General features: G+C 39.4%; 1 long non-coding RNA gene across 2 annotated transcripts in view; it reads left to right on the forward strand.

Moving 5' to 3' along the window:
* Positions 1 to 24,896: 24,896 nt before the first annotated feature.
* The window catches only part of LOC120752936 (uncharacterized), a 100,138-nt gene continuing 97,882 nt past the window's right edge, over positions 24,897 to 27,152 (forward strand). The window contains exon 1 of one of the 2 annotated variants that reach the window (XR_009207857.1): positions 24,897 to 25,094. This is a non-coding gene — a long non-coding RNA (uncharacterized LOC120752936). The remainder of the gene's footprint in view (positions 25,095 to 27,152) is intronic. The other variant, XR_009207856.1, reaches the window with a different exon arrangement.

Genomic DNA, 27,152 nt, shown 5'->3' on the forward strand with positions numbered 1-27,152 from the left:
TGTCATCATCCGGAAACAAAACCCTCTTGTGTCTGTTCTTAGTAAGCTGTGGTTGTTTCAAAGGATTTCACTTTGTGTCCTGGAAAGTGCCAAGCCCCAGAGTACACAGTGTGAATCTGCCTTTCTGAAGCAAGCCTTGCACTTGTTGCCTCATCCTTAGCTAATGAGAAATGGAGGAGGGAGGAAAGAGGGAATTTCTAGAAGTTAAATACAGGTACTTCTAGGTAATATAGTGGAATAAACTAAAGATATGTAGATATGATAAACCTCAGCTGTGTAGGGAGGCAACATGGTAATGGTAAACTTGTGGGTTTTGTCAAGCCTCTGTCTACCTCCTGTTAAGCTTTTCTCTGCCTTTCACTCCTGAGACTGGATAGTTAGGTGAAGTCCAGGATCTGGGCTTCATTGAAACTAAGACTGCTCCACACAATTAGGGTTGTGCACTAGTTCTTAAAGTAAGAAACATCCCCTTGCACTCTGTTCTGCTGCGGTGTACAGTGGATGTGGATCAGGCCCTCTTGTGTGTGTGTGTTAAATGAGCAGCGCTGTCAGGGACACTGTTCTGCTCTGTGGGGGTCTTGCATGGCTCTGGAACCCTCTGAAAGATTTTTTTTTTTAAGCAACAGATAGGAAAGCAAAGCAAGAGTCTTCCAGCTAGGCATTCTTCCACTCTTATGCTTCTATCCACAAGCCACAGGTCTGAGGACTTTTGGGTTGTGCCCCCTAATAGCTTCTCAGTTAGCAAAAGCAGGTTTAAGTAGGACAGCTCTCTTCCCAGGACAGGTTTTGACGGATACTTGCACATTAAATGTCAAACAGAAGAGAAATTTTCTTGCTGGGGTCATTTGATATTGTACTGTATTGTGCAATGCAACTGCTTATCTCGGGTTGCAGAGGTTATTTGCCGCAGGGAAGGCTGAGAATGTCATTAGAGCACCGTGCCCTGAGATAACCTGCAGCATATCATTAAACCATCTAATGACTCTATGGCCCATTGACCTCCATCACTCATTTGCTAACAATGTTTGTTATTTACAGGCACTAGGGAAATTACTGTTGAGATATTACTCAACCTTCCCTTGCTGCTGCCATCACAATACCTGGTGATACGCAACAGGAAAACATAGAAACCCAGTAAATTTGCTTTAAAGAGGTGACCTGGTGTGCATATGAATTGAGTCTGTAGATGCATTTTTTTGGGTCCCCCCTGCTGTCATCACCACTCTACCAAATCTGGTATGTCACTCTTGTCACTGAAATAATATTTTCACTAAGCCATGCCTTGCTATCCAGCTTTGGGTTCCACTGGCTGAAATTTTCTCTTAAAAGCATGTTATGCAACAATATGGAATGGAGATGAATCCAGTGATGGAAGAAGCTGAATACATAGATAATTGGTACTTGTACGGAAAATGTCACTTAGCCCCCAGATTCTTAAAGTAAAGCAATTGGGACTCTTAAATTACTATCTTTTTCTGCAGATGTGAAGTATTCGCAATCCCTCATATTAAAACATTTCTTCCATTAAGCAGGGAATTTTCAAAGGCACATAAGGCTATTAAACAGCTAAACCTTACTGGAACTGAAAGGTACTGGCTTGGATTTTTGTTTGGTTGTGAGGTTCTGGAAGATAAGTGAAGATAAGGTAGTTGTTTATTTAAGCTATTTTGCAGTTTAAATGCAATAAACAAAACTGTTGGTGTTTTCAGAAAATATTAAGCTTTCTAATGGTTAAAAGTCTATTCAGCGAGTTAAATTAACCTGCTGTTTTTCCCAAGTACGAACAATTGAACTTTCTTTTGTGGCAAATGAGGGCTAATGAAGAACGTGAAATGCAGATGGAATAATATTCCAATCACGTGCCTGCTTGCAAACTCACAGAGAGGGGTATAGCTTTCACTGCCTTCAGTGAATTATGACAGTACAGAACAAGGCATTGTGTACTGCTAGAATTAATTAGCATTACTGGCTCCATTTGAGGATGACCAGATGTCCTCAGCCAAAGCAGGACACCTATCTCTGGTTGCCAGGATTTCAAAAGGACAACAACATGCAAATCAAGCCAAATTATGTTTGTATTGCAAAAATTACTCCAGCTTTTGGGATTTTCCTTTACAAAAGGGAGTAATAAGATAAACAAGTGGCATTTGTGCTTGAGAGAGTCTGATTGTGTTACCATACCTACTCAGTTTTCCTTTTTAAAGCAGGAGTTAGTTTGCAGGGTCCTTCAAAGTCTCACTCATTCTTGTTTCTTCAATATCACTTCTTCACCATCTGTAAAACAGGGTAAATGAATAATAATATTTTAAGTGTAACAATGTGAAATACAAAGGAATATGTCTAAGGTACAGATCCAGCAAAGATCAGACCAACTAAGGACATTCAGGGCATGAGTTCAAATCAGTGTACAGGATAGTATTAACAAGGCATTGTATTAAGTGACCAAATAGCATTTTACAAAGCTGAATAAAGGTCTAACCAAACAGAAGGTCAGTTTTTGCCATCTAATAACACAAAACTGATCATAATCCAGGGTACACCAGCAGCCAGGAAAAGCTTAGCATGATGATAGACAAATGAATTACCGTAGCTTAATGACATCAGCAGAGCTACAGGAACTGACTGGAGCAGCGGCCTTTGCCACCAGCAAATGCTATCTAAAATGCATTAAACTGATGCGTTAATCTAAACGACAATGAACTTGCTACACTGCAGTAATTCCATTCAATTTTGTGTCACAACCCCTCCAACTTTTTGCTAGGTTTTATTTAAGCCAATGCAGGTTTAGTCACTGACTTCAAAACTCCTGATCCCCAACACTGGGATTCAGTGGAGACACTTAGTTCAATGCTGTATATTTCAGATGAAGATCCTCACACTCAAAACCATCTTGAAGAAATACAGATCCAACAACAGTCTCTTCACTCTTTCATTCTGGTCAGTCTTTTACAAAAAAGCTCTATATGGGTGTCTATTTTACTGTTGATCTTCAAGATGTACCATGATGTGCAAGTACCAAGTTCCTCTGAAATATTTTTTGGCAGTGAAACTGCCACCATATCCCTCCATAAAGTTAAGGTACTGTTCTTAAGATAGGAAATATTCTGATATCTGTCCCTCCTACTTTTGAGTACAAGCCTGAGAAGAGGACCCAAAAGAGACATTTTAGGGCTTGCAAGTTTATCATGAAGATTTCAAAAGGCACATGATCATGGTCCCTGCTAAGTCACTTAAAGGGTTAAGTTTTCTCCCTGTATAAAGTGCTCCTTTTAATCTGGGATAGTCTTGCTTCATCTCTCAGCCATAGGAGTTCATTAAGACTCCTCCTGATCTGTTAATAAGCCACCTATTCAGATCTCTTTACGCTTCCAAGTGTGAAACTGCAAACTCATTTTGAATGGAACACTGGCTACTTTCTCTGTTATCTTTTACATCTTCGGTCGGTGAAATCTTATCAAGAGTGGACACGTAATTAACATGAAGAATAATGCAGTAAATGACTTTCATCCAAGCAGAAGCCCTGTGAAGAAGTGAGATGGTAACAGCACAGACCTTCCCTGCAAGGGATCAGCAAAAGAATTTCTTTGTAAACAGGTACTTGGGGTAGCACCTTAAAAATAAAATGGCAAAATGTGATAAGGGATCATCTTCTCGGAGGGAAGGGGAGGTGTGCTTCTGTTGCAAGTGGATCTAACACAGCTAATGAGCAAGGCAGGAGGTGGGCTTCTTGGGAAAGAGAGCTCACATGGTACAAAGAAGGGGCTATGCTAAAGCAAATGATCCTAGGCTCCTTCTATCTTCAGAAAATGGACAGACAATGAAGAAACAACACTAGGGAAATAAGCCAACACAATAAAGGCGTTATAGATGGATTTCAGATCAACCACGTATAGAATCACTTCTGTAGGCCCTGTGCCTGTCTGTTTTTAACTGTCAGATGCCCTTTGAGGGTCAATTTATAAATCTGGAGAGCCTGCAAGATATGGGAGGTGAAAAAGGGGTGCTTAAATTACCGGACCATCAGGGTGCGATAGCCCTAGACTTTACCTGTGGGTCAATATTGCAATATAATCTTGTTGTCTACCAGGAAATAATTGGGCGGGGTAGTCATAAGGACATGGAAGGGAAAGATGGCACTCTGGTGTTCTCAAATCAAAGCAAGGCATGGGACTGGCTTCCTGGAATTTGAACACATCAGCCTGGTAAGCTTGTAAGTAGGAAAGGCTTACCAAAAATTATATGTCAGAAATCTCCTATTTAATTATTACCTGCGGATTGTGACAAAACTATTTCTTGTCTTCGTCTCAGCTTAACCAAAGGGGTTAACAACTGTGAGTCTGACCAGTCAGGAGCCCAGGGAGGCGTCCAATTCCAAACCACAGCAACGTGACAAAAAATGATCATCTTTTAGCTGGGATTTTATCTGTTTTGGATGCTAGCTCCTCTGTATCCCATCATTAAATGCACAACAATCTGCTTTTCAACAGTACACTTAATAATAGGAGAGTGCTGGTACTAACTATGCTGGATACCAGACTTCTCTTTGGTATCCTTTAGTACTTTACTGCTTCCTTGGTAGTCCACAGAGGTGATAATTGTGTGCAGAGTGGGTTTGCTGAGGGTTTTATTTTTAAAAAAACTTAGTAGTTATTGTCTATTTCTGTCAAAGCTTTTAGGGTGTTTCAGTGATGGCTTGACAATTTTTATTTTCAAATTGACAGTTCCGATAATGATGTACTACTCAGGAAATCTGTAAATCTTCTGCTGAATAAATCCTCTGTATATTTTTGTTTAATGTATTTGGCAGCATTTTAATGGATGTAAAATTACATTTATTGTTCGTGATATTGTGTGACAAGGGATGGATTTCAACCCCACCTTTCCCAGGAAACATAGCCTTATTACTTGATGCAGAAATACTGCTTTTACATATAGGCTACTTATCACAATTTAAACTTGCCCTCTGACAGTGATTCACATAAACCTTGTGTGCTCTGTGGCCAAACTGGGAAGCTCAGCAAGCACTGAGTATTATCAGATTCTCATGTTTCAGAGTAAAATATATGGATTATGATTAAATTAAAGCTGCTGTTCCTGTTTCCTGCTGTATCACCTTAATATTGCCCAGTCCAAGAGCATCTCCCACTGTGTGTGAGACACATGGAGCCTCTCTGTCTGACCATATTTACTCTTCACACACATCTGACTGCAGCAGGGGAGGAGGGAAATGGGAGAAGAAAGACAGGACACCCAACATCTCTCTGCTCTTAGGCATGCCAAGGTGACATTTTTTTGATGAGTCCTAATCATTCTGATTTGTTATTCAGATCTGGGTTTGTGTCTGAGAGCGTATCCTAACCTGCTCCAGCAGGCTCCCCAAGCGAGCCAGCATCACAGATATATGTTGTGGGAAGGGCGACGATATTGCCAACCACAGGACTACATAGAAGCCCATTCCGTCAAATTCTCATTCAGGTCCCTTAAAAACCATTCTCCATCTTTATGTAATACCCTTCTTCATACTGAGAGACTGCTGTGAGAGGCTTTGAAGACAGTAGGGGTCCAGGGATTGCCCACAGGATTTTTGATTAGCTCCCATAAGTTAATCATGAATCATGATTGCTTCAGCCCACACTTACCTATTCCTGTCAGAGCTACTCTTAGCAGCAGTTTTGTGCTTTTCTAGCTTCCCACAGAACTGAACTGTAATCTGGGAGACATACAGTCCTTAACAGCCCCTCTTATCAAATGAGTGACCCTAATTTCGGTACCACAGCAAAGGCATTCGTTACACGGCTTCTTCGCAAGTCGTGTTCCATCGGAATGCTGGCTGGTTGGGTAATTAGCCAGCATGGACCAGTCAACATATATTAAATGGGCTTCCATGCATTTCTCTCTCTTCTCCCTCCTCATTGACTGCACATCCAAGGGGTGCTGCCTGTGTATAACCATGGATGCTACTAATGTCTGGTGGCATATCAAACTTGGGACACAACTTCCTCTCTCCTCTCTACCTGTGGTTACCCCGTCACCCCCACTGGCCTGGGGCCGCCAAGGGGAGAATGTTCCATACAGATTCCTGTCATTTTTGTTTACTACAAAAAAACCCCTCCAAATCAAAACAAAACAACCCAGCAAAACCCCAGAACAAGTAAAAGAAACATTTTCATTTCAAAGTGTTCCAGAAAGGGCACGGGAAGTGGCAGCATTGCAATTCAGTCAGAAGATTTTATTTTACCTTTGATGCTTTTCTCTTGTGATTTAGAAGTGTCTGTCCTCAGTATTCCTTTATTTAGTGTATGGGTGCAAGGGTAAGAACCCAGACAAAATCCATTTTTCTCCCCTTCTTTTATTCCTCCTGGTGAGACTTGCAGAACCGTTTTTGTTTTGTTTCTTTTTCTAAAAAGAGAAAAATAACAAAACTGGCAAGAAAAGTCCTTCACCCTCTAATTTGAGAAAAACAGGTGTTGGCCTGTTTTTACTCCAGTGAGGCAAAGTGTTGTTACTGCTGAACAGAGTGACTTTTTCTCTAAAATAGAGCCCTCTGATGTGGACATTATACCAGCATAACTAAAATAGAATCAGATTTGTTTTCTCCTCACTCGCTGTAGCTACAGCTGCCAACTTTTCTGTGCAAACAAGCCATCCTAGTGTCATACCTGGATTGTGGTTTTGCAGAACCCTTTGAGACAGCTGTCCCGGCCCATTAGTTTCAAAGAATTTCTGTGGCTGCCTAGATAAACACACAGTGGGGTGGCAAATGTAATCTAATCTGGCTATAGTGCCCCACTGCCACTAAAGTCTGGAAGTTACACAGTGTTGAAAACCTCTTGCTTTCAAATACTCTACCAGGGACCCTAGTGAACGTGAAGTCATGGGGTTAATTTCAATTGACTAGAGAAATTTCTGTTTATAATGCCAGAAAGGCTTATGGTGGTATTGGCCTGGATGTTCCCATTTTTATCTGATCTTTCTCTTTCAGGGTATAATTTGCTCTTTTCTAGGTCAGATGATAATAATTTACCTTGGAGCTGTTAATGTGAAAGAAGATATTATACCATAAAAGCATAGAGTCATAGAATAGTCATAGATTCATCATAGAACCATCACAGGATCCTCATAGCATCACCATAGATTCAAAGATTCATAGAGTGGCTTAGGTTGGAAGGGGTCTTAAAGATCATTTAGTTCTAAAACCACTGCTGAGGCAGGGACACCTTTCACTAGAACATTTCCCTATATCATATTTTCACTACATATACACCCTCATTCTGCTTTTTCCAAGGACTGGGGGTCACCATGAAATGCCTAGTTTCAGTCTGCTTTTGGTCTCTATTTTTTTCCAAAGCTGATTTACTCTTTTTTTTTTTTTTTTTTTTTTTTTTTTTAACAACCTGTTAGTATTTCAGGATTCACACTATCAATCCCAGTTTCCCAGACAGAAATTAGCAGAGGATATGGTATAAACCCTATCAAAACTCAAAAAAAAAGCATCATGCATGGTAAAATTTCCTAGAATACAATAATCATTAAATCATCCATGAAGACATATTGAAATGTTTTAAGAAATTATAACTTTGATGTTATTAATTTTGACTTGAGAGAATAATTAGAATTCATTCTCTTTGTCACTATGACTGATACTCAGTCGTCTTGGCTGAAAGTCATCTGTAGGAAACACTACAAAATATTTTGAAGAAATAATAATAAGTGAAATAGGGGGTAATATCAACTATGCTAAGTTTAGTGATATAATTTCTCTCTCCCATCAACAGCTACTCATACAAGTCATGTCTAAGGAGGTCACAATCATGTGATCTGTTCCACTGAACACAAATCTTTTACTTTCTGCTGCTACCCATTAATTCCTGTATTTAGATTAGTGCTGTAGGCACTTGTTCTCTTCTAGAACAGATTGCAAGGGTTGAAGAGATTCATATTTCTTGCAAACAGACACCCATTGTTGGAGGTTAGTTTCCTTCCTCATATCCTAGTATGGATGGAAAGGGAAGTTTATTCTTGGCAGGACTCTCCACATGTTCAAATTTTTCCACTTCCCCAAGAAAGGCTTTTGTCTCTGTGTCTAGAAATGAGAATAGTCTCAAAATTGAGACAGGCCATTATGTAATGAGATCAGAAGGAAACTCTTTCCCCTATGCTTGTAAGCTTCAATTCTGTCTCTCACTGGTTATTTTTAAGGTGTGTATCCTCATGACCCGAGGCAATCCATAAATTGTACATTACTAAAAGCCCTGAAATGGCTTGAGATAACAGATTTTCCTGTAACAAGAACAGACTGAAAAATGATTTCCAAGAACTTTTATAAGTTCCTGTATTATTATTTAATTATTCCATTTCATCTATAATGGCAGAACCGTAAGACAGGAGTTCAATTGTAACTGTTTGGCACCTTCAAGCAGGCCTTTCCATCTGTATGGAGAACAGGGTTCTTTTTGATTAACATGATTTTTCTGAAAAACATCTTATGCAAACTATTCCTTTCTCCTGTTCGTTTTACCATCTGTGGACAAAGCAACCCACCATGCCTCAGCAGGCTGGATGACCTCTGTAATTTTCAGAATTCCTTGAACAAGTGTCCAAAGAGTGTCTAGCTGAGGCAAAACACCAGTTTTCAGATGATAAAACTTAGACAACATGAGTCCTGTCCTAAAGGAACACAAATTGCATCAAGAATTTTCCAAAGTATTTTTAAACCCTTATTATTAAATGATGTTATTTATTTTTGCGAAGTAAACTTACTTGTCAGTGTTTTATAAAATTCTGGATTTATATGAAGAGCGTCTTCAAACACAGGAGGCATTTTTCTAAAACTGGTGGGATCTTTAAAAAAGCTCTTGTTGGCCTTCCTAATTCTCCCTTTGCTGCTATTTAAGAATGGTGAAAAATGTGCTCACTCTAATTTGGACAGAGATAGTCCAAACCTAATTCTATGCTTTCTTTCCAAGTAGTCTGATCCAAAAATCCATTGAGGTCATTGATGTTTAAATTGGTTTTGGCCTCCAATGGAAACATATAAGAGCTCATTTTGTAGCTTCAGGCCTTGTGCTAGTACCAAGCATAAGTGCTATTTATCCTTTCCATGCACAGAAATCCAGCTAAAAGAGGCAGCCAATTATTTTGGTCCAATTTTTCATGGTCTTCATGGAAATGAAAGAAGGGAACAAAATCCACTTATTAAAACTGGCCCATCTCCATTTTATTCAAATGGGTCACAGTTCATTTCATACATTCCTAAAAAAAAGATACACTTCTGTTGGGAGAATAAGTAAGAATAAGATTTATCATTATCTGTGATGATGAATTTGTGGATGGACAGCAGTTTTCAATGTAGTTTAGAATATTTTTTCTTCAAAAATATTAATAAGTATATTAAAATTTAACTTTTTCTGTTTTATCTTCTTCCTGGACTACCACAGCATATTTAAGATGACTAAACCACTCCTAATTCATTTCTGCATGATTCAATCAAATACATCCAATCAGAATATTAGGTGACAAAACACAAAATAAGATAAAAGGTTAAAAAAAATCACACTTCCTCCTCTAATATTAGCCATTTGAGAAAAGGCTTATTAAATAAAATCCAATTAGTGACACAGTAAAACATTCCAAATAAAATCCCTAACTGTTACCAAGCTGAGTGTTCAGATCTTGCTACAGATGAGTAGACATACTGCTCTGGCACGGGTTTCAAAATGTAATTATAGATGTCAATCAGGGAGTCTTTATGTTTTAATACTTAAATTTTTCACTGTCTCCCTTTCTCCCTCCCTCTCTCTCCCTCTCCCTCTCTCTCTCTCTCTCTTTTTTTTTTTTTTTTTCTTTTTTTTTTTATTCTGCTGTTATGTTATTAAGTAATGAGTTTAAGTTTTTGAACCCATCACTGATCATAATGACCTCTGCTTGTCATCCAAGCAGACCTCTGGCAACCTCTACCTAGATGCTGAAGAAGAAACTGCTCCTTCCCTACACTGCTTTTGCTATAGCTCTTGTATAGCTGAGTGTCTTGACTAACTTTATTTTTTCCCTTAGCCCTCCATTTCTCCATTATAGTGAGAGCTGTGTGTTGTTTCTTCCATAGAACAAATATTCCAAAACTTTATAAAACATTATTTGAAAACCATGGCCTTGTAAGTGCATTTGTAAATGTCTTTAGCCAGTGTGTGTGCTGTCACACCCTTGAGACAAATTCTTTTCTTTCTTGGACCTAATTTTAAGCTGAATTTGTTTTACAAGAAAAGCTGGCCAGACAATCAGAACTGTGCTTTTGTGGCAGTGTTGGGGGTTTCCAGCGCAAGGTGCTGCACCTGGGTCAGGGAAAGACCCAGTTTCAACACAGGCTGGGGGATGAACAGATGGAGAGGGGCCCTGCCCAGAAGGACTTGGGGGTGCTGGTGGATGGGAGGCTGGATATGACCTGGCAATGGGCACTCACAGCCCAGAAAGAAACGTATCCAAAATGCCGTGGGCAGCAGGGCAAGGGAGGAAATTCTGCCCCCCTGCTCTGCTCTGCTCTGCTCTGTTCTGTTGAGACCTCACCTGCAGAGCTGCATCAGCTCTGGAGTGCCAGCACAGGAAGGTCATGGACCTGTTGGAGCAAGCCCAGAGGAGACCACCAGGATCACCAGAGGGATGGAACACCTCTCCTGTGAGGAAAGGCTAAGAAGAACTGGTATTGTTCAGGATGGAAAAGAGGTGGTGTCTGAATGATCTAATTATGGCCTTCCAGCACCTGAAGGGAGCCTACAAGAAAGATGCAGAGTGACTCCGAGGGCATGCAGTGACAGGACAAGGGGAAATGGCTTTAAACTGAAAAAGAGTAGGTTTAGACAAGATGTTGGGAAGAAATTCTCTTCCAGGCACAGAAACAGATTGTCCAGATAAACTGTGGATGTCCCATCCCTGGTAGTGTTCAAGGCCAAGTTGGATGAGACTCTGAGCAACCTGGACTGCTGAAAGGTGTCCCTGCCCATGGCGGGGCTGATGGAACTAGATGATCTTAAGGACCCTTCCAACACAAATCATTCTATGACTCTATGAAATTTGTCCTTGTTCTTCATTGGAACAAACAGTTAAAGAGAGAGTCCAAAGGGGTGTGGGAATGAGGAAATTCATCAGCCTATGCTCCAAGAGCACATACTCTGAATATAAGATGTAAAACTTTCCATCAAGAAGAGAAACTAAATAAGAGGGTTATATCTGAAGGTACCACAATAGTGGGAGCAAAACTTTCCCTGAAGTATTATCTTCTTAGTATTTTTCTTCAAATCATTGAGATTTATGTGTGAGAGCTGGAACTGTGACTTTTATAAAGCTTTTGAAAAGTGTTTCAAGTATTCTTTTATGAATCTTTTTGTTTATTTTTAATTTCACTGCATAAATACACAACATTTTCTAGCATTGTCAAAAAGCCATTTAGGCAGGATATTATTTTAGAGCTCTGTTTCTAAACTCAGCTATATGTCAGAGACTGTTCAGACCTTAATGCTGACTGTAAGTGCCATGATGGAGTTTGTGGCTGTTTTTTGAAATAGGATGGCTTCCAAAAGAGGAGCAATGATTCCTTCCTGACATAGGAAACCACAAGCAAATATCGCCATGATATACATCCACTATTGCCCACTATTTGTGTCAGTGCTCTCTCCCTCCATGACACTGCTTTCTGTACAATAAATTTCCCTCCTTTAGATCACAAAAATAAGCTCTGGTGAAATGTTACAGATGGATATTTGTCTAGAATTGTCAGAGATTAAATCTGGTTAGATTTAACTTAACATGGTTAAAGCCACAACAGCAACCCCAAAATAGATATCACATATGGACTGCATTTTTGTTACTCTTGGACACAGCTGCAGGGATCTTGGTGAAGGGCTACAGCTAGGTTGGGGTGTCCAGGTGCCTTTCAGCCCCCTGCCCATCTGTCAGTGGTGAGATAGAAAATTGATAAACCGGTAAACATGTCCACAGCATCAAGGATCCGAAGATTATTTCATACAGGCTCTCATCCTACCTTTGAATTGAAGTGAAACCTTTCAATGCTTTCCATCTAGGCCCCAGTAAAAGAGGCATGTCCACTTCTCTCTCGGGGACAAGAATATTCGATCTGCTCTTTCTTTTTTGCTTCTGTTGGAAAGTATCTGGTTTTGCCTCTCAGTTCTGCCCTCCATGTAAGATATCTATTGGGGATCTTTTTGATCATTTTAATGAAACAAATTTTCCAAAAGTTGTTGGGTTTGTTTTGTTTTTACTTTTGGTTTTTTTATACATATTTGTGATTAATCCTTGTTCTGATGTGCCACGGAGGCAGGCAGCCTTCTGTTGCCTTAGGTGATAATGCACAGCCTACTTTTCTTCTTTTCTTGTGTTCTCTTCACACACAAATACCAACAGAGCTAAGCCATTGTAAACAAGAGTGTAGGAGCAAGAGCCTTGAATAACCGCTGAAGAGGAAAGATTTACTGCTGAATAGATGTGCTGGCTGCCGGCACTGAGACTCATTTTTCAGCTGTTCTTCAGGCTGTTAAATTATCAACAGGTGTTCCTAATAGAGGAAGTGGTGCATTGTTGATGCCGCAGCGCTGATTCATTCTCACCCTGGGCGCACCAACACACGTTCAGAGGGAGGTGCTGTGGCAACAAGGCTGTGGCAGGCAACCTGCAATGTCTCTTCTTCCAGACACCATAGTTATGCTCTCTGAATTTGCTTCTCCCAGAGGTCCCACTTTTACAGTTCTGTGCATGTATTGGCAACAAAGGTACTGGTAGAAGCCCATATCTGAGAGGCTGGTTATTTGTCTTGGAGTTGGTCTAAAAATTCCAGGGAATCCATGCTTGGAGGCCAACTTCTTGAGGGTTAGATGTACAGATTGGCATAGCTCGCAGCTTAAGTTAAGAAATCTTATATCACTTAAAGCAGGGAACTGAACCTAAGTTTCCAATTTTACAGACAAATGTCTATTTTTATGATAATTTAAATTTCTTTCACATATATAACATTGAAGGCTCTATTAAATTTCTCATCACAAGCAATCTCCAAATGTGGATGTCGTAGAATTATAGAACAGTTTTGGTTGAAAGGGACCTTAAAAATCATTGAGTTCCAGTCCCCCTGATGTGGGGGGCAGACACTTCCCACTAAACTAGGTTGTTTAATGCCCCATCACCTTGAACATTGCCAGAGATGCGGCATCCACAGCTTCTCTGGGCAACCTGTCCCACTGTCTCACCACTCTCACAGTAACGAATTTCTCCCAAATATCTAACCTGTATTTCCCCTCTTTCAATTTGAAATATATTTTGTTAAGCAAGATTAATACTTTCAGGATAGCCTTGGGCCATACACATATCAAAGAAAAAGAAACTGTCCAAACATGCTTGTAACTAACACAAGCCAGTATCCAAATATACTAAGCTCTTCTGTGAACATGTGAAACAGTTGTCTGAATCAGAAAAGGCAACTGGACTGCAAAACAGGCTCCTACTGATGCTATCTACCTCTGTAATAAATCAAATAACACTGCATTATCTAATGGTCTCTTCTTGCTCTAAGAAACAGATCTGTGATGGCAATGGACTTTAGGAAAACCATGGCATCACCCCATTACACTCCTGCTTTAGATGACAGATGATTGCAGATCAGCTGCCTGCATGTCCAAAATCCAAGATATCAATATGAGAAATTCATCTCATATGTAAGGTATATGTAAATGGTGAGAAGGTTACTGTGCATTAAAAAAAATGTTTTTTAAGAAAGGCCACTGGTGGCAGGGAAGCAGTAGCAGTGTGGTCACTGTCATGTAGAGCTGAATCTGATGATTTGCCTATTCAGGCCTGCATTTGCCTTTAACAGCAGCTTTTACTTTATATTTCACAGGGGAATAAAGCTAATGAATGGATAGTCAGGCCTACATCCCTTCTAAAACACTTTGGTTTTGATATGGTATAAAAGCCTGAGCATTTTCCATATCTGTATCTTACTTTGAATGCTTCTGAATTACTGATTCTAACAACACTTTGTAGCAAGGAGTTTCATAAGGGAGTGTGTAGGATGGGAAAGCTTTTCTCATGATCAGCTTTCAATTTTCCGTATTTAGATTTCAAGCCTTGTTTGTGAAGATTTTCTTCCCTTTACAGCACATTTGGACACTGTGGGTACCTTTTTCATAGCAGATTCTGCATTTTTATTTTCTAAAATTAATAACATGAATGTTTGACTCTCCTTAAAGAGAGATTTCTTTACACTTAGTTAATTCCCAGAGGCAATTTCTATCTTTGGCTTATAGTTCTTTGTGAAGAACCACCTCTGAAGTAGCATTTTTAGTGTAGGTTTTCTTATTTATCTTTAAATCTTTGTAGCTGTGCTTATCTTGATTTGGGGTAACAGTCTAGCTTTTTATTTTTTAGGATTAAATAGCAGATTTAAAGCCTAGTAAAAATGAAAAATTATTCCTACATCATATGTTACTTTGTCAACATTGAATTTCCCTTCCCATTGCAGTTCCCAGTTTTTTAGTTTGCTTATGTGTCCTGGAAACTTTGATAAGGTCTGATAGAGACAAGGGAAAGTGAACCTTTTTAAAAATGTGATGATTTATTCCTTTTTTCAAATTTTACAAATATTTTGGCTCTTCTTCACCGTGAGATGAGTTTGTATTGTTAACAGTAATTTGGTCTCTTCAGTAATGAGGAAGACTATATCTTGCTTCTCTGGAATTACAGAAAAGACTGAGCAAAGAATGAATTTGACATGAAATTCTAAACAAATACATGAACATGTTTATCCAATGAAACTAATTTAAAATTGGATGTAGCATTCTGGATGTAGCATTGAGCTACATTTTTAGCTTACATTTTTTCATTACATTTTTAGTCAGAAAAAAATAAATATTGTTATGCATCTTCTTCGAATGTTCTTTGTATTCAACTCCACTGAAAGCTCTAGTGTCAAAATGGGGCAGAATGATAATTTTAATCTAATGTATCATTGACAGTAACTGTATTCAGATCTCAGAAGTCACAGTATCCATTATACATTAATCATCACTGCATTTCTATGGCATAGTTTCAGTAAAAGCAGTCAGATTCTCTGCTGTTGGTGAGGGCATTTCCACAAGTCAGCTTCTTTATTTTAATTAAAACTTACTTATTAATTTCCCAGATTTATAATGCCTAAGTTGAAATAATCACAGTGAATCTCTGGTGTTTGGTTGGTCTCTTCCTTAATTTGTTTCAACACACTTTTAACCCTCCTGTCACTCTCAGGAATTTTAGCTGTTAAAAATGCATTTTCAGGGGTCAGATCTCTACTTCAGTGGGAATCCACATGTTTTCAAGGTGGCTGCATGGCTGATATAAGGAGGATTGTCACTTTCTGGAAATTTTTAGACAGCCTTCCACTTTCAATAAGGTATTTGCTCCATGGGAACGGTTGTTAAGAGATTTCAGGGCTGGAAAGGCTTCAGGTGCCTACATGGCCATTGCACAGCACTTACAGAAGAAGTGCTGCTCTGAGGCCTCCAAAAACTGAGATTGTGGTGGGCAAGTAGTTCTTTAAAATGCCTGTAATGTACAAAACTCTGTATGGCAGTGGTGCCATAAACAGGCACAGCAAGTACAGCTGGCAAGACTCAGCTGTGTGAAACTTTGCCACATTTTAATGCCTCCAGCCAGCACTTTCAACAGCAGTTTGTCTCACCCTGATGTTTTTATTACATTTGCCTTGAATATAAGTCACGGGTAAAATAATTAATTAAATTAGGGGGGGAATTAATTCTGTGGTGCCTTTTTTTGTTTGTTTTCTGGAAACTCTTATCTGTTCCCAGAAAAACTGCAATTCTTGCTTCTGAAAAGAACTTGCAGCATGGCTGGCTGGTCTCAGAGAGATGTGTTTCAGGCAAATTTTGTGTCCAAGTTTAAAGTGTCTGACAAATCTGCCTTGGAGGGAACTTAATAGAGGTTTCCTTGTGTGCTGCCCTGCAATCCCCTGAGGACTCTCCCGGTTCTGGGCTCTCACAGGGGCAGAGCTCCAGGGACAGCCAAAGGAGGGGTGGGCATATGAATTCTGCATCTGCCCTCCAAGTGGCCCACAAGAGGCACTTTGACATGCAGGGTTGAACAAAGCTCCCACAGCTACTCCTCCACAGGGCTGCCAGAGAATGCTGTGGCAACTGCCGTGGAAAACAGAGGGACTTTAGTCCGTACTTTCCTGATTTGATTGTGGGCAGGGACAACTGGGAGATGCAGAAATAGAGGATTAGGCTGTATCCCTATTTTAATGGCTGAAGTGATGAGCTGCAAGGCTAGACAAAGAATTGCATCATTGCATTTAGCATTTCTAATCAAAATCTACCCAGACTATTTCCCTCCCAGCAACCTCAACTGCAGTTTCTTTCTGATCCTTTTTCTCTCCCTCCGAAGCTTACTGAGGCTCAGGACAGGCAAAATCTGCTCCTTGCCTAGTAACATAACAAAAATCCAAAATCCTAAAGGCAGGGGTTTGTGACAGGTGGTGGAAGTGCCCACCACACACTGCTACACTGAATATGATTTTGACTCTGTCAGCGTCAAAGACAATGCATTTGGTATGTTCACACCATTATCTATTAACAAGATGTCAAAAAACCAGAGATTGTCTAAAACATGTTGAATATATATTTTTGCCTGTCTGCATTATCTGAACTGATAGTATCAAAGACACTTGATGATTAGGCAGAGGGATAGATAATAGCTATAGCTGCCTGAAATTCTTTAAAATAGATGAACTGTAAAGAGATGGCATATGCATAACTCATAATGTGGAATATGTAGAATAAGGAATCTGTGTACACGTGTTTGGAAAGCTATGACCACTTTGCTGGTGTCTGCCACGTGGGAGTAGCATATGATTTCAAGATTTTCTATCATACCACTTCATCACATATTTTCTCTGTGAGTTTCTATGTGTAAGTACATTTATGCATCTGAACCTCTCCCCATGTACCTCTATCTGCAATGAACATCTCAAGAAAAGAAGCATTCCTATTTTTCTAGGGTTTGAAGGAATTGTCCCAGCTATCCTGCTTATCAGGAAAGAATGAAATGATAATATTCAAAGCAGTGTCTGGATCAACTTTGTCCTATTTAGATTCTGTGCATAAAATCCATCCACATCCCCCCTCTCCCCTGTCTACCCGGATATCAGTTAGCTGATGACTAGTTAAACATTTGTCACCTTGGTTAGTTTAATTTAGAAATCATTTCCTCTTAAACTTAATCACGCAACATCTATGATTCCAACCCCAAAGATTCCTGTATTCTGTCGCTACGAATCAAGCTCACTGAAAAAAATCATAATTTTATTGCTTCCAAAGCTGACAGTAAGATCTATGTTCGCCAAAGAGAAAGGTCAAACACTTTTCCATCTTATAATTCTTTTCAGACACAATGAAACATCATGAAAATCCTAGCAGTCCTCAATGCTGCCATGCTAAATTAACATGTATTTTTAAAGAAAAGCAGAAGGTATTTGAATAATACCTAACACAGTATATTCATTTTGTCCTTAACTTTATCAGATAGTTGCTACTTCCTGTTTCACATTTCAAGTATGTTGTGTTTGGTTTAGGGATGCACTGGAAGTATAATGTTACTAGGTCTGGAAAAGAAAAGAAGTGAAAAACCTTTCACTCTGGGAATTCACCTGTCCAGTTGGAAACACTACTTTCAAATCTCTTGCATGAAATAAGTAGAGGATGTCAAAAGAAATGAAACTTTCTTCCAGCTATGAGAAGGTAGGTATGAACAGTATGACAGTGCACAGAAATACTTTATTTAAAGTTAATAATTACTCATAGATGTTTAATACCTTGTTTTAAGTTCTAAGAAGTCGATAGGTTGCTTATAATTGTGTGTAACCTTTCCCACTGACATTTTCACAAACATATATTACGCATGCTGCTCTTGTTGGTAGCAATACCTTAAAATATCTGCTAACCAACCATTAACCCTTCAAAAGCATTTATGATTCTCTTTGCAACATGCAGTGAAAGCAAAGAGAGCACAGTTGCCATGTGAATATATATATATAAACTAAAAATTCCAGTGACCCGTGGGGTTAGGTATTCAGTGTCAGTTCTTTCATCCATTTTGAACATGTCCTTTTGTCTCTGTTTTGAGTACTGAGGAGTCTAAAGGTAACCTGCGTCAGGTAACATCCTGCTTACTTATAAAGGAGGGTATTTTCTGAGAACATTACAGTTTTTTTTCTGTAAAATGGAACTGATTCATTATTGTAAAAGAGAATCACAGAATGTTTGGGGCTGAAAGGAGCTGCTGGAGGTCATCTTGGTTCATCCCCCTTGCTTAAGCAGTTACTCAGGATATTTTCTAGACAGGAATACCTCTAAAAGGGGGCACTGCAGAGGGCTTTTCTGGGATATCCGTGCCATTGCTGTCACAGCCACAGTGAAAAGAGTTTTCTCGTGTTCAGAGGGTAAAGAACCTCCCTGTTTCAGTTTGTGTCTACTGCCTCTGGTCCTGTCAATGTGTAACACTGAAAAGAGCCTGGCTCCATCTTACTCGCACCATTCCTTCAGATATTTGTGCATATTGCATAGGTCCCCATGAAAATAAAATACAGTATTTTGGCTTTTTAATGGTGATTTCGACTTGAAACAGATAAATTTAAAAAGATGCCTATCAGTGGCCTTTGTCAGTGGCATGGCCTTCAGCAATGACATCTGAATGCCAAGCCTGACTTAATTTTTACAGAGAGTTTGTTTACCTCTTTATGCCTTTTATTTTCTTTTATTCTAGCTACTGCCATTTGTTACTTCTGTGGAAGCTGACCTACAGCTTTTGTCTTTCTTTCTGCCCTCAGCAGTACAGATGCCTGGTGGCACACTGGATGCTCTTTTTCTTGGAACCTCCCCCTGTAGTACAGCTCCCCTATTATTCGCATTTTGGTCTAACCCATCCTACAGTTGGCTGTGTTTCTCACAACATCCTGATTTTCTTGCCCACTGAAGTTTGCAGGATGAAATCTGGGGCTCCTGTCTGAGCTTCTCAGGAAGCAGCAGTCAGCACTCAGCTAAAACAAGACCCAAGTTTGTTCTAGATTTTGTTTCAGCCTTTTAGAGAATCAGTCCATGCTATACTAAACATTTCTGCTACTGTCTCTTCACAGACTGAGCCTGTGTCCTCGTTATGGTTGGCTGAGCCTGTGAAGGGTGAAAGAATTTCACCCTGGCAGCACCAGTGATGAATTTTCAAGGAAAAAAATCACCTGTTCTGCTGTTTCTACTTCCTCTCCTTTCCATTAAAAGGTTGAATCTCTTTTACCCTTGTTTCTGAAGCTTCTGCTTCAGTCTGTCCTGTCCTCTGAATTGTCTCTCTCATTTAACTATAATTTGTGGGGCAGATTCACAGACGACACAAATCCTCAAATCCTCCATACCTTTGTTTCTGTCTTCGTGCTACTTTAGTAAGGACAGAGTACTGAAAAATAATAAGAACAGGGTTTAAAACTCCCAAATATTGCAATTATTCTTCCATAAGTGATTTTTTTGTTGTTGTCGTATTGTTTTGGTTTGGGTTTTTTTTAATTTTTTTTTCCTATTCCATCCATCAGTTGCTTGTTATTCTAGGGTGTTCCCTTTGTGTTTTGGCTGCATTATATGGAGCCCCAAGCGAAGGATCTCTAATACTTGTTTGTAACCTGTGAGTTCTATTACAATATGTAAATGTTTAAACATTAAGATATTTTGCATAGCTCTGAGAAAGTATTTTAGTATTCAACATGTCCTAATTTCTCCAAAGTAAGAAAAGTACATCTTGTTGCTTTTTCAGATGTACATTCCTTAGTGGGTGTAAAGGACCTCAGAAAAAGGCAGATGTATAGCCAGTGCATTATTTCTTTTATGCCCTGAGTAGACAGAGCAGCGCAGACTGTGTGGAAAGTGATGGATGATGGAAAAGGAGTGCTGATTCATAGGAAGGGTGGGAAACCATAGCAATTCAACTAAAGCCAAATGATGTTGGGAAAAACAGTTTTCTAATCAGGTCTGGACATGCTTCTTGTAAAGAGGCATTACTGAATGGAAAAACAGCCTTCTGCTGTTAATACAGGAAGTGGAGAAAAGAAAAAAAATTAAAAGGAAGATTTTGATTTTATTTTACCCTGCAACATATTTGTCTTCAGTCCATTCATTTCTTGTTTGTTTGTTTTTGGGGTTTTTTAAAGTTTATAACATCATTTTCATTCTTTCTTCTCATATTTATTCCCCTCAGCCCAACAGAGATAATGGAGATTCTTAGTATTTCCAGTTTCATTTCAATGGGTAAGCTCGGTGGAACAAAGGATTATTCAAAATAATCAGGATGGACGGATTCTGCCCTGGCACTTTTCAAAGGATTCTTTCTCAGGGTTAAAGAAAGAGAAATATTTTGGCTGACTGTCTTCTTTAACTTCTGCCTACTTTGTATTCTCTGATATTTGGGAATTATCCCAAATGCTGTCCAGTTCTCTAAGGGGCTGCCTGAATAGGAAATGTCTCCTACATAAAGCAGTGTGACTTTATGGGAAGAATTGCTGCTTGGTGTGTTGATGTGCTTTCTGCTGATGTAGTGGGGTTCAGTACTTTAAAACTGCCACTTTGAATTTTTTCTGTGGACTACTAATAAAAATGGGGATTAGGGAATACTGCTGATCCCACTCCAAAACAAATATTCCTACAGAGAGAACTAACATGCAGTTTGTTTGTATCTGCTTGGAATTTAAAGAAGGTGGACTGCAAATAAAATGGCAGTGGATTTACTGCTAGAGGGGTTTTTTTCTCTTCTGTTTTGCCTCAGCCCTACAGGTAGTGGTACAAGATTTGCAGTTGTTCCAAATCTTTCACATACTGATGCTAACTAGACTGACCTCCTTGACATGCAGTGAGAACGTTTTTCATCACACAAGCCAGAGTAATTTCCATTTCTGCATTTTAATTCTTCCCATTTCCCTTTGAAATTCTCTCTCTTTCTTCTATCAGAAGTAAATATTAGTTCTATAGGGTTAAGATAGTCAAACACATGCATATAAATGGGTTGGTTTCTTTGAGATTTTATGAATCTCTTCCAGTTCTGTACATTTTGTTCAAAAATATTGATAAAATTAGTCTCAGAGTTTACTGACAGTCATTGCTTCTGTAGCCAAAGATGTGGAACAGTTAAATTGCAAGCATAATTTCTTTATCCAAGATAAAGTGGGTAAGGCTTGTAAGTGCACACTAACCTCAAAAATTAGGTCTTGCCATTGACTTTCCAAATGAATTTACTGTCCAACATCTCAGACACAAGCATTTAGACCTTGGTTTTCAAAGGGTTTCAATGGTATTTCAGATTAACCCAGTAAATTAATATTGGAGTTTCTGGGACTGCTGAGAGTTTTTTAAAATCTGTCTTATCTATCTTCCAGATAACTTTTGCAGAAGCATTAAGTTTATTCTCCTTTTTCCTCCCATACATAGTACCATACTTGCTGTTATATATTAACATATTTGCTGTTGCTCCTGAGCCAGGGAAGGTTTGTTGTGTGCAGTTTTTAAAAAATATTGTTGCTTCGAGATTCATAATATGACTTTCAATCTGGTTTACTTGTTGTACTTCCAAGTAAGAAAGAGTTCCCTTTATTCCCTTGGGAAACTGCTTAATTGGGATGTATTAGAAAACCTATTGTGTAATAATAAGAGCTGTTTACATAATATGAAATACTCACAAGGATTAACCAAACCTACCACAGTCCCAATAGAAATAATATCAAATATCTTCAGCTCAAGGACATATGTCAGGCAAGGGGTTTTTGGTTTGGGTTTTCTTTAATAGTCAGGATGTTCTTCTTCTGTTGTGGGTTTTCTGTGTTGTTTTAGTTTTTAGTTTGGTTTGGTGGTTTTTTTTTGTTTATTTTTTTTTTTTTTTTGTGTGTGTGTGTGTGTGTGTGTGTGTGTGTGTTTTTCTTTTTTTTCCCCTTCTTTTGAAGGAATCATCTTCTTCCTTTCTAGTGTATAAAACGTCCTTCAGAGAGGCAAAACTGTACATAAATTATTATTTCAGGTAACTGTTACAACACCAAGGCTGTCTAGGAAATTGCGCTGTCATCTGAAATGCTCACCGAGTAATGGGCAGCCATTTTCTCTGAGAAAAAGGTCATGAAGAGATGAATGAATGATAATTAATAACAATTACTATGTCAGGCCTCTCTTGGGATTTTTAACATTATGATCGAGGGCTAAAAGGAGCTGCTTGGGAGGAAAGATTTGTGGCTGGAGTCCATAAACCCCACAAGTATTGCTTCCAAGAAGGTAGATTTCATCCCCTTCTGAGGCACAAAGCATTTGACATTGTTTTACGTTGTCAGTAATGAAATATTTGCCAGCTGTTTAGACACCCTGTGTGCAAAGCTGTTTTCTGATTTAGACAACTCCCTTCGGTCTTCCTTGGTCAAATGCACCAACCACGGAAAACAGTGGCTTCCCAACTCAGAGCTTTTGAAACACAGGCATTTAAATATCACCTCTGCTGGCCTTGTCAGTGAGCTTTCATTTTAAGGATGGAAATTTCCATGTGCATCCTTCTGAGCTCCATTTGCTCTTCCTAGAAAGCAGGAAACAAGCCTGCGGAGTTCTGCTGGTCAACATGGATAGAAGGGGAGCTGGGCAGTGCAGAGATGTTGGGGAGAGAAGGGAAGGGAAGGAAAGGTGCCCCAGAAGAGGGAGAAGCATGGATGCATGTGCTTAGTGCTTCCTGGTACCCACACAAACTGATGCCATGGCTGCAGAGGAAGAGTGGAAGCGTGGGCAGCTGGGACAGAGCAGGCAGCAGGGTCAGAGGACAACTGTGGTGGAAATCTTGCTGCATTCTGTTCCCACCCTGTCTGATAATGAATGCCAAGCATGTGTGTTAACATTGCTGAGCTAATTATCTCTTGGCACTATGATAGCAACAGTTTCCAGCCTCATGCTGAACTGTGTGGGTTTGCCACAGCCATGAAATTGTATCAGACAAAGAGAAATTCAAATTTCCAGGGAAATCAAGTGTGCGTACAAAAGTAAATCCCAGCAGGGCTGAGCAAAGCCCTGGGCTTCTCTAAAGCTAGCCAGAGGGAGAAAACTGTGCACACCACTTTGATTCATTCAGATCAAAAATGAACCAACAGAAAGCAGAACAATATTGGAAGCTATACTTGAAGAATATCCATGCCTGGAGAAGCCGAATAAATTGAATACTCTGTCTGGTGCTCCTCTCCAAAGTACTCCAGTGACATGAGACAAGAATTCACATTCATGGAAAATTGAGATGGAAGAAAGCCCTTGATGGTGAATTGCAGCCACTGCACAGTAATATCTGTCAAGTTCTTGGTGAAGAAGGCTTCCTTATCTTTTCAGAAAACAGCATTCTTGTGTATCATCCCTTGAGAATGCACTAGCTGGACTCAAACTTTGAAAATTACCTGACCTTAACACAGGCATTTCCTGAAAGAAGAAAGAACTCAAGAAGCAAAATTCTGTCTTTCTAGTTAGTTCAGCAAGTCTTTGGAAGCGTGCAGTAAACATGGAGAACCTTTCACTTATAAGAGCTTCCCACTGGGTATGATGGATTTCAGTCTAGAGCTAACAGCTTTTGAAGATCCTCCTCCTACACTCTGTTCTTGTTTGGCAGCCTCTACTCTAGTCATATGGAACAAGGGATGGTATTTCAAAATGTTGTGGTTAGCTTGTACAATTCTATTGTCCATCTTCTGCACAAATGTTGCAGCAACGTTACATATGGCTGCTGTCTAGGGGGCTTTTAGGAAATCAGAGTCAAAAAGATTTTGCCTGAGGCTGTGAGGTAAAGCTAGAAAAATGAGATCTTGAAACAATTTAACCAAAGAATTTTTGGCAGATCCATACAGTCTTTTGCTTGATCTGCAGCAAAGAGACAACAAAAATATGCGAGGATGCAGGAGGATAAATAATAATATAGAAACAATTATAAGTGTCATTATTTATATTAGTATCTCTACTTTAAAAACTATGTTCAGTTCTAGGTACTTAATAATAAAAAGGATAACGCAGAATTAATTGAGGTTCAACAAGTATGAATAGGGGTTTGGGAAAATGCTAGTAAAAAGGGTGGTTGAATAAATTTGAGCTTACAGAGAAGGTGTGTGACTGCTGCAATTTGAAATAATGCTAAAACTGCCAATGTTCTTGATTGAACAAAATTAATGACTAAACCAATCAAATATGGCACATTAAAATAATTGTAAATAAGGGAAGGATATCATAAAGGGGAAACCTACAACTGCTGTGCAGAGGAGCACCTAGGAACTCTAGACAGGAGAAAATAAGCTTGAACCCTCTGAATGTTTCTGCATAATATGCACATTAAATTATGCTTCTCACAGCCTTCAGAAGCTTGAAGGCCTTCAGCCTTTCCAGGGACTAGGAGAACAATGGCTTCCTTATTAAAAAGCAAAAAGCCTGAGCTGCAGTGGCACTTCTAAAGCAGCATCAGATTGTAAAGACTTCAGGCCTCTTCCAAACAGTCAGACCTTGAGGCATTTGACATCTTCTTCTGGGCAGATGAGGACGAACATTATTAAGGTTCAAATTTTATCTCTTTCTTTGTGGCTTCTTAGATGTAAGGCGATGGTCCTCTCAGAGGAACAGGGGTTTGTGCTGGACGTGTTGGATCTGCCAGGAAGCTCTTGAGTTCCTGCAGCCTGGCGGAGGAAAACTCCCCAGTCCCATTCTGTGACTTTCTTTGCAGGGCTGATTTGTGTTTTTCGCTCTTTGTGCAGTCACATGACGACATTCTGAAAAGCTCCCTGTTAAAGCCCAACAACACAAGCTCCCATTTGTGTTTCCAGTTACACACGTGCTTTAAATCACCACTGGCAGTCACAGAGCTGACCCCTGTCTGCACCTTTCAGACACGGGTGAGGCATTGTTTGATGTCAGCTTTGCAGGCTCCTGCTCGGTGATGCACGGGGGCTCTCACTGCCCACGGCCATGATTGGAGACAAATGCCTATTTCCTACCCAGTGATCCTAAGACAACCTACAGTAGCAGGTATGTTTTAACCAGATTGTTTTCCAGCGGCTTTGGTGCTTTTTGACTCTTGTCTTGACGCCGTTTCTGTCTTCGGTAACCGTTTTGTCCGCTTCACAGATGTGATTTTTAATTGTGAATTTTTTGCCTTTAGCAAGTGGGATATGGAAAAGGAGGCAGAAACAGTCAAAATTAGGATGGAGTTTAAAATAGGGTAAAGATGATTGTTTTGAAAGCATTATCTGGAAGAAAAGGAATTGCGGGGAATAAAGAATATGACTCAATCTGTATAACATTGTGTCCCGTGTCAGGCTGGGAAACATCCAGAAATGCCTTCCAAACTAACTTGTTAGTTGATGCTGTGTTTCATCATGTCATATAGATGTTGCATGGGCTTTATGGCAGCATGGATAGTACCCAGACAAGAGGACAAGTATTTCTTTTGTTCAGTGTCTTTACATTCTACCCAATTCGATTTTTTTTTTTTTTCAAATTAGCCTTAATCATAAATTCTGTGAGTCTTCCCAGAATTACATGAGCACTGACCATATCACTGATGTGAAGGGGCTCCAGTTTTGTGTTGAATGTCTGTTTTCAGCAGACATTCAACCCAAAACTCTGCAAAACTCAGCAACACAAACTCATTCATCATTTCTGAAAATAAATTACATCAATAAGTTTTGAGGAGCTAAGGCTTGGTATCAGATGTAGTAAGTTAAAATCACTCAGCATATTTTGATCATAATGAGAAAATTCAGTGCTCCTCCTGTCACTGCTGCAAGGGATCGATTGTTCTGACAGATGTACATGCTTATAAAGTAGGAGGAATGAAAATGTTACTAACATTAATTAGTGATGACTGCATTCCACCATAGGTGGACCTAAAACAAGCAGATTACTGATCTGTTTATGCTGGACTGCCTTTTGCCTTAAAAAAGAAAAAAAAAAAAAAAAAAAGTTCTTTTTTAGCCCCATGAAACACAGGATGATGTATTTGATTTATTATAGCAGGGCCTTAAGTTTGTGACTGCTACTTGTAATCAGAAACGTTGATTTGCTTTGATTTTCTTTTTTTACACAATATTCTGTGTTAGGATCAGGTGATTGATGTGATTCCAGTTTAGTTTAACTGGTCAGATTGTGTAATGTAACCGTAGAATAAGTGTAGGAGATGCATGATTGGCTCTGACTGACTCAGAAGCTGATTGTGCCAAGGGAATTTTATAATTGTCTAGTAGATAAAAGTGAATTTCAAAAACATTACCCAAATTTTAGTTTGGCTCTTAAGCAAACACCTTTTACTGCTAAGTCAGTAACATGAACTCACTCATTTCATTCCACATCTACTATAATTGTTTAGGAGACATCCACAAAGGTACCAAGTCTGTTTTGCTGTTATCTCACACTAAAAATACCAAGTCTTCTTACAGTGAATTCCAAGGGTTAGGAAGGAATTTTATAGCATTTCTTCCCCTGTTTTCTACCCCCAGCCTGGGATATATGAGCAATAAGGCCTCTTGATTTTACCATTTATAGATTTGGCTCAGTCTTTTATGTAACTTCCGAGTTCACATCTAAATTAAACAGTTGCAGTCTTTTCCCTCACAATGATCTATTGAGCATCTCTCACTTTGTCGATGGTTTTTTTTTTTTTTTTGTTTTTTTTTGTTTTTTTTTTTCCCTTCTCCACAGTGGCAGGATGTGTCCCGTTTCTTTCCCCCGCTGCAGTCTGCTTTATGTGCAGTCAATGCAGTGAAGTGTAGGGTTTTTCTGCCACCATTAGGGTGGGAGGCGTACCTGCAGCCGCTCGGAAGCAAGGCTGGAGGGGGACTTAAAAAGGCGGCAGGATGGGGACTGAAGGAGCATTGTCTTTTGTCTGAATAGCTTTCAAAATTTCGGAGCCAAAACAAAAGGGGCTACAGCCCTTTGCTCTTGTCCTGCAGTGCAGGACCAGGGCAAAAATGCATTATTGCAGGTAAAATAGCAGTGAAAACGAAGATACCCATGTAAAATGAGTGAAAAAAATTACTAAGACGGCTGTGTTTACTCCTATCTAAGCCAGAAAGTAGCATGAGGGTA

Source organism: Hirundo rustica, chromosome 5 (assembly GCF_015227805.2).
Source record: "Hirundo rustica isolate bHirRus1 chromosome 5, bHirRus1.pri.v3, whole genome shotgun sequence".
Lineage (NCBI taxonomy): Eukaryota > Metazoa > Chordata > Aves > Passeriformes > Hirundinidae > Hirundo > Hirundo rustica.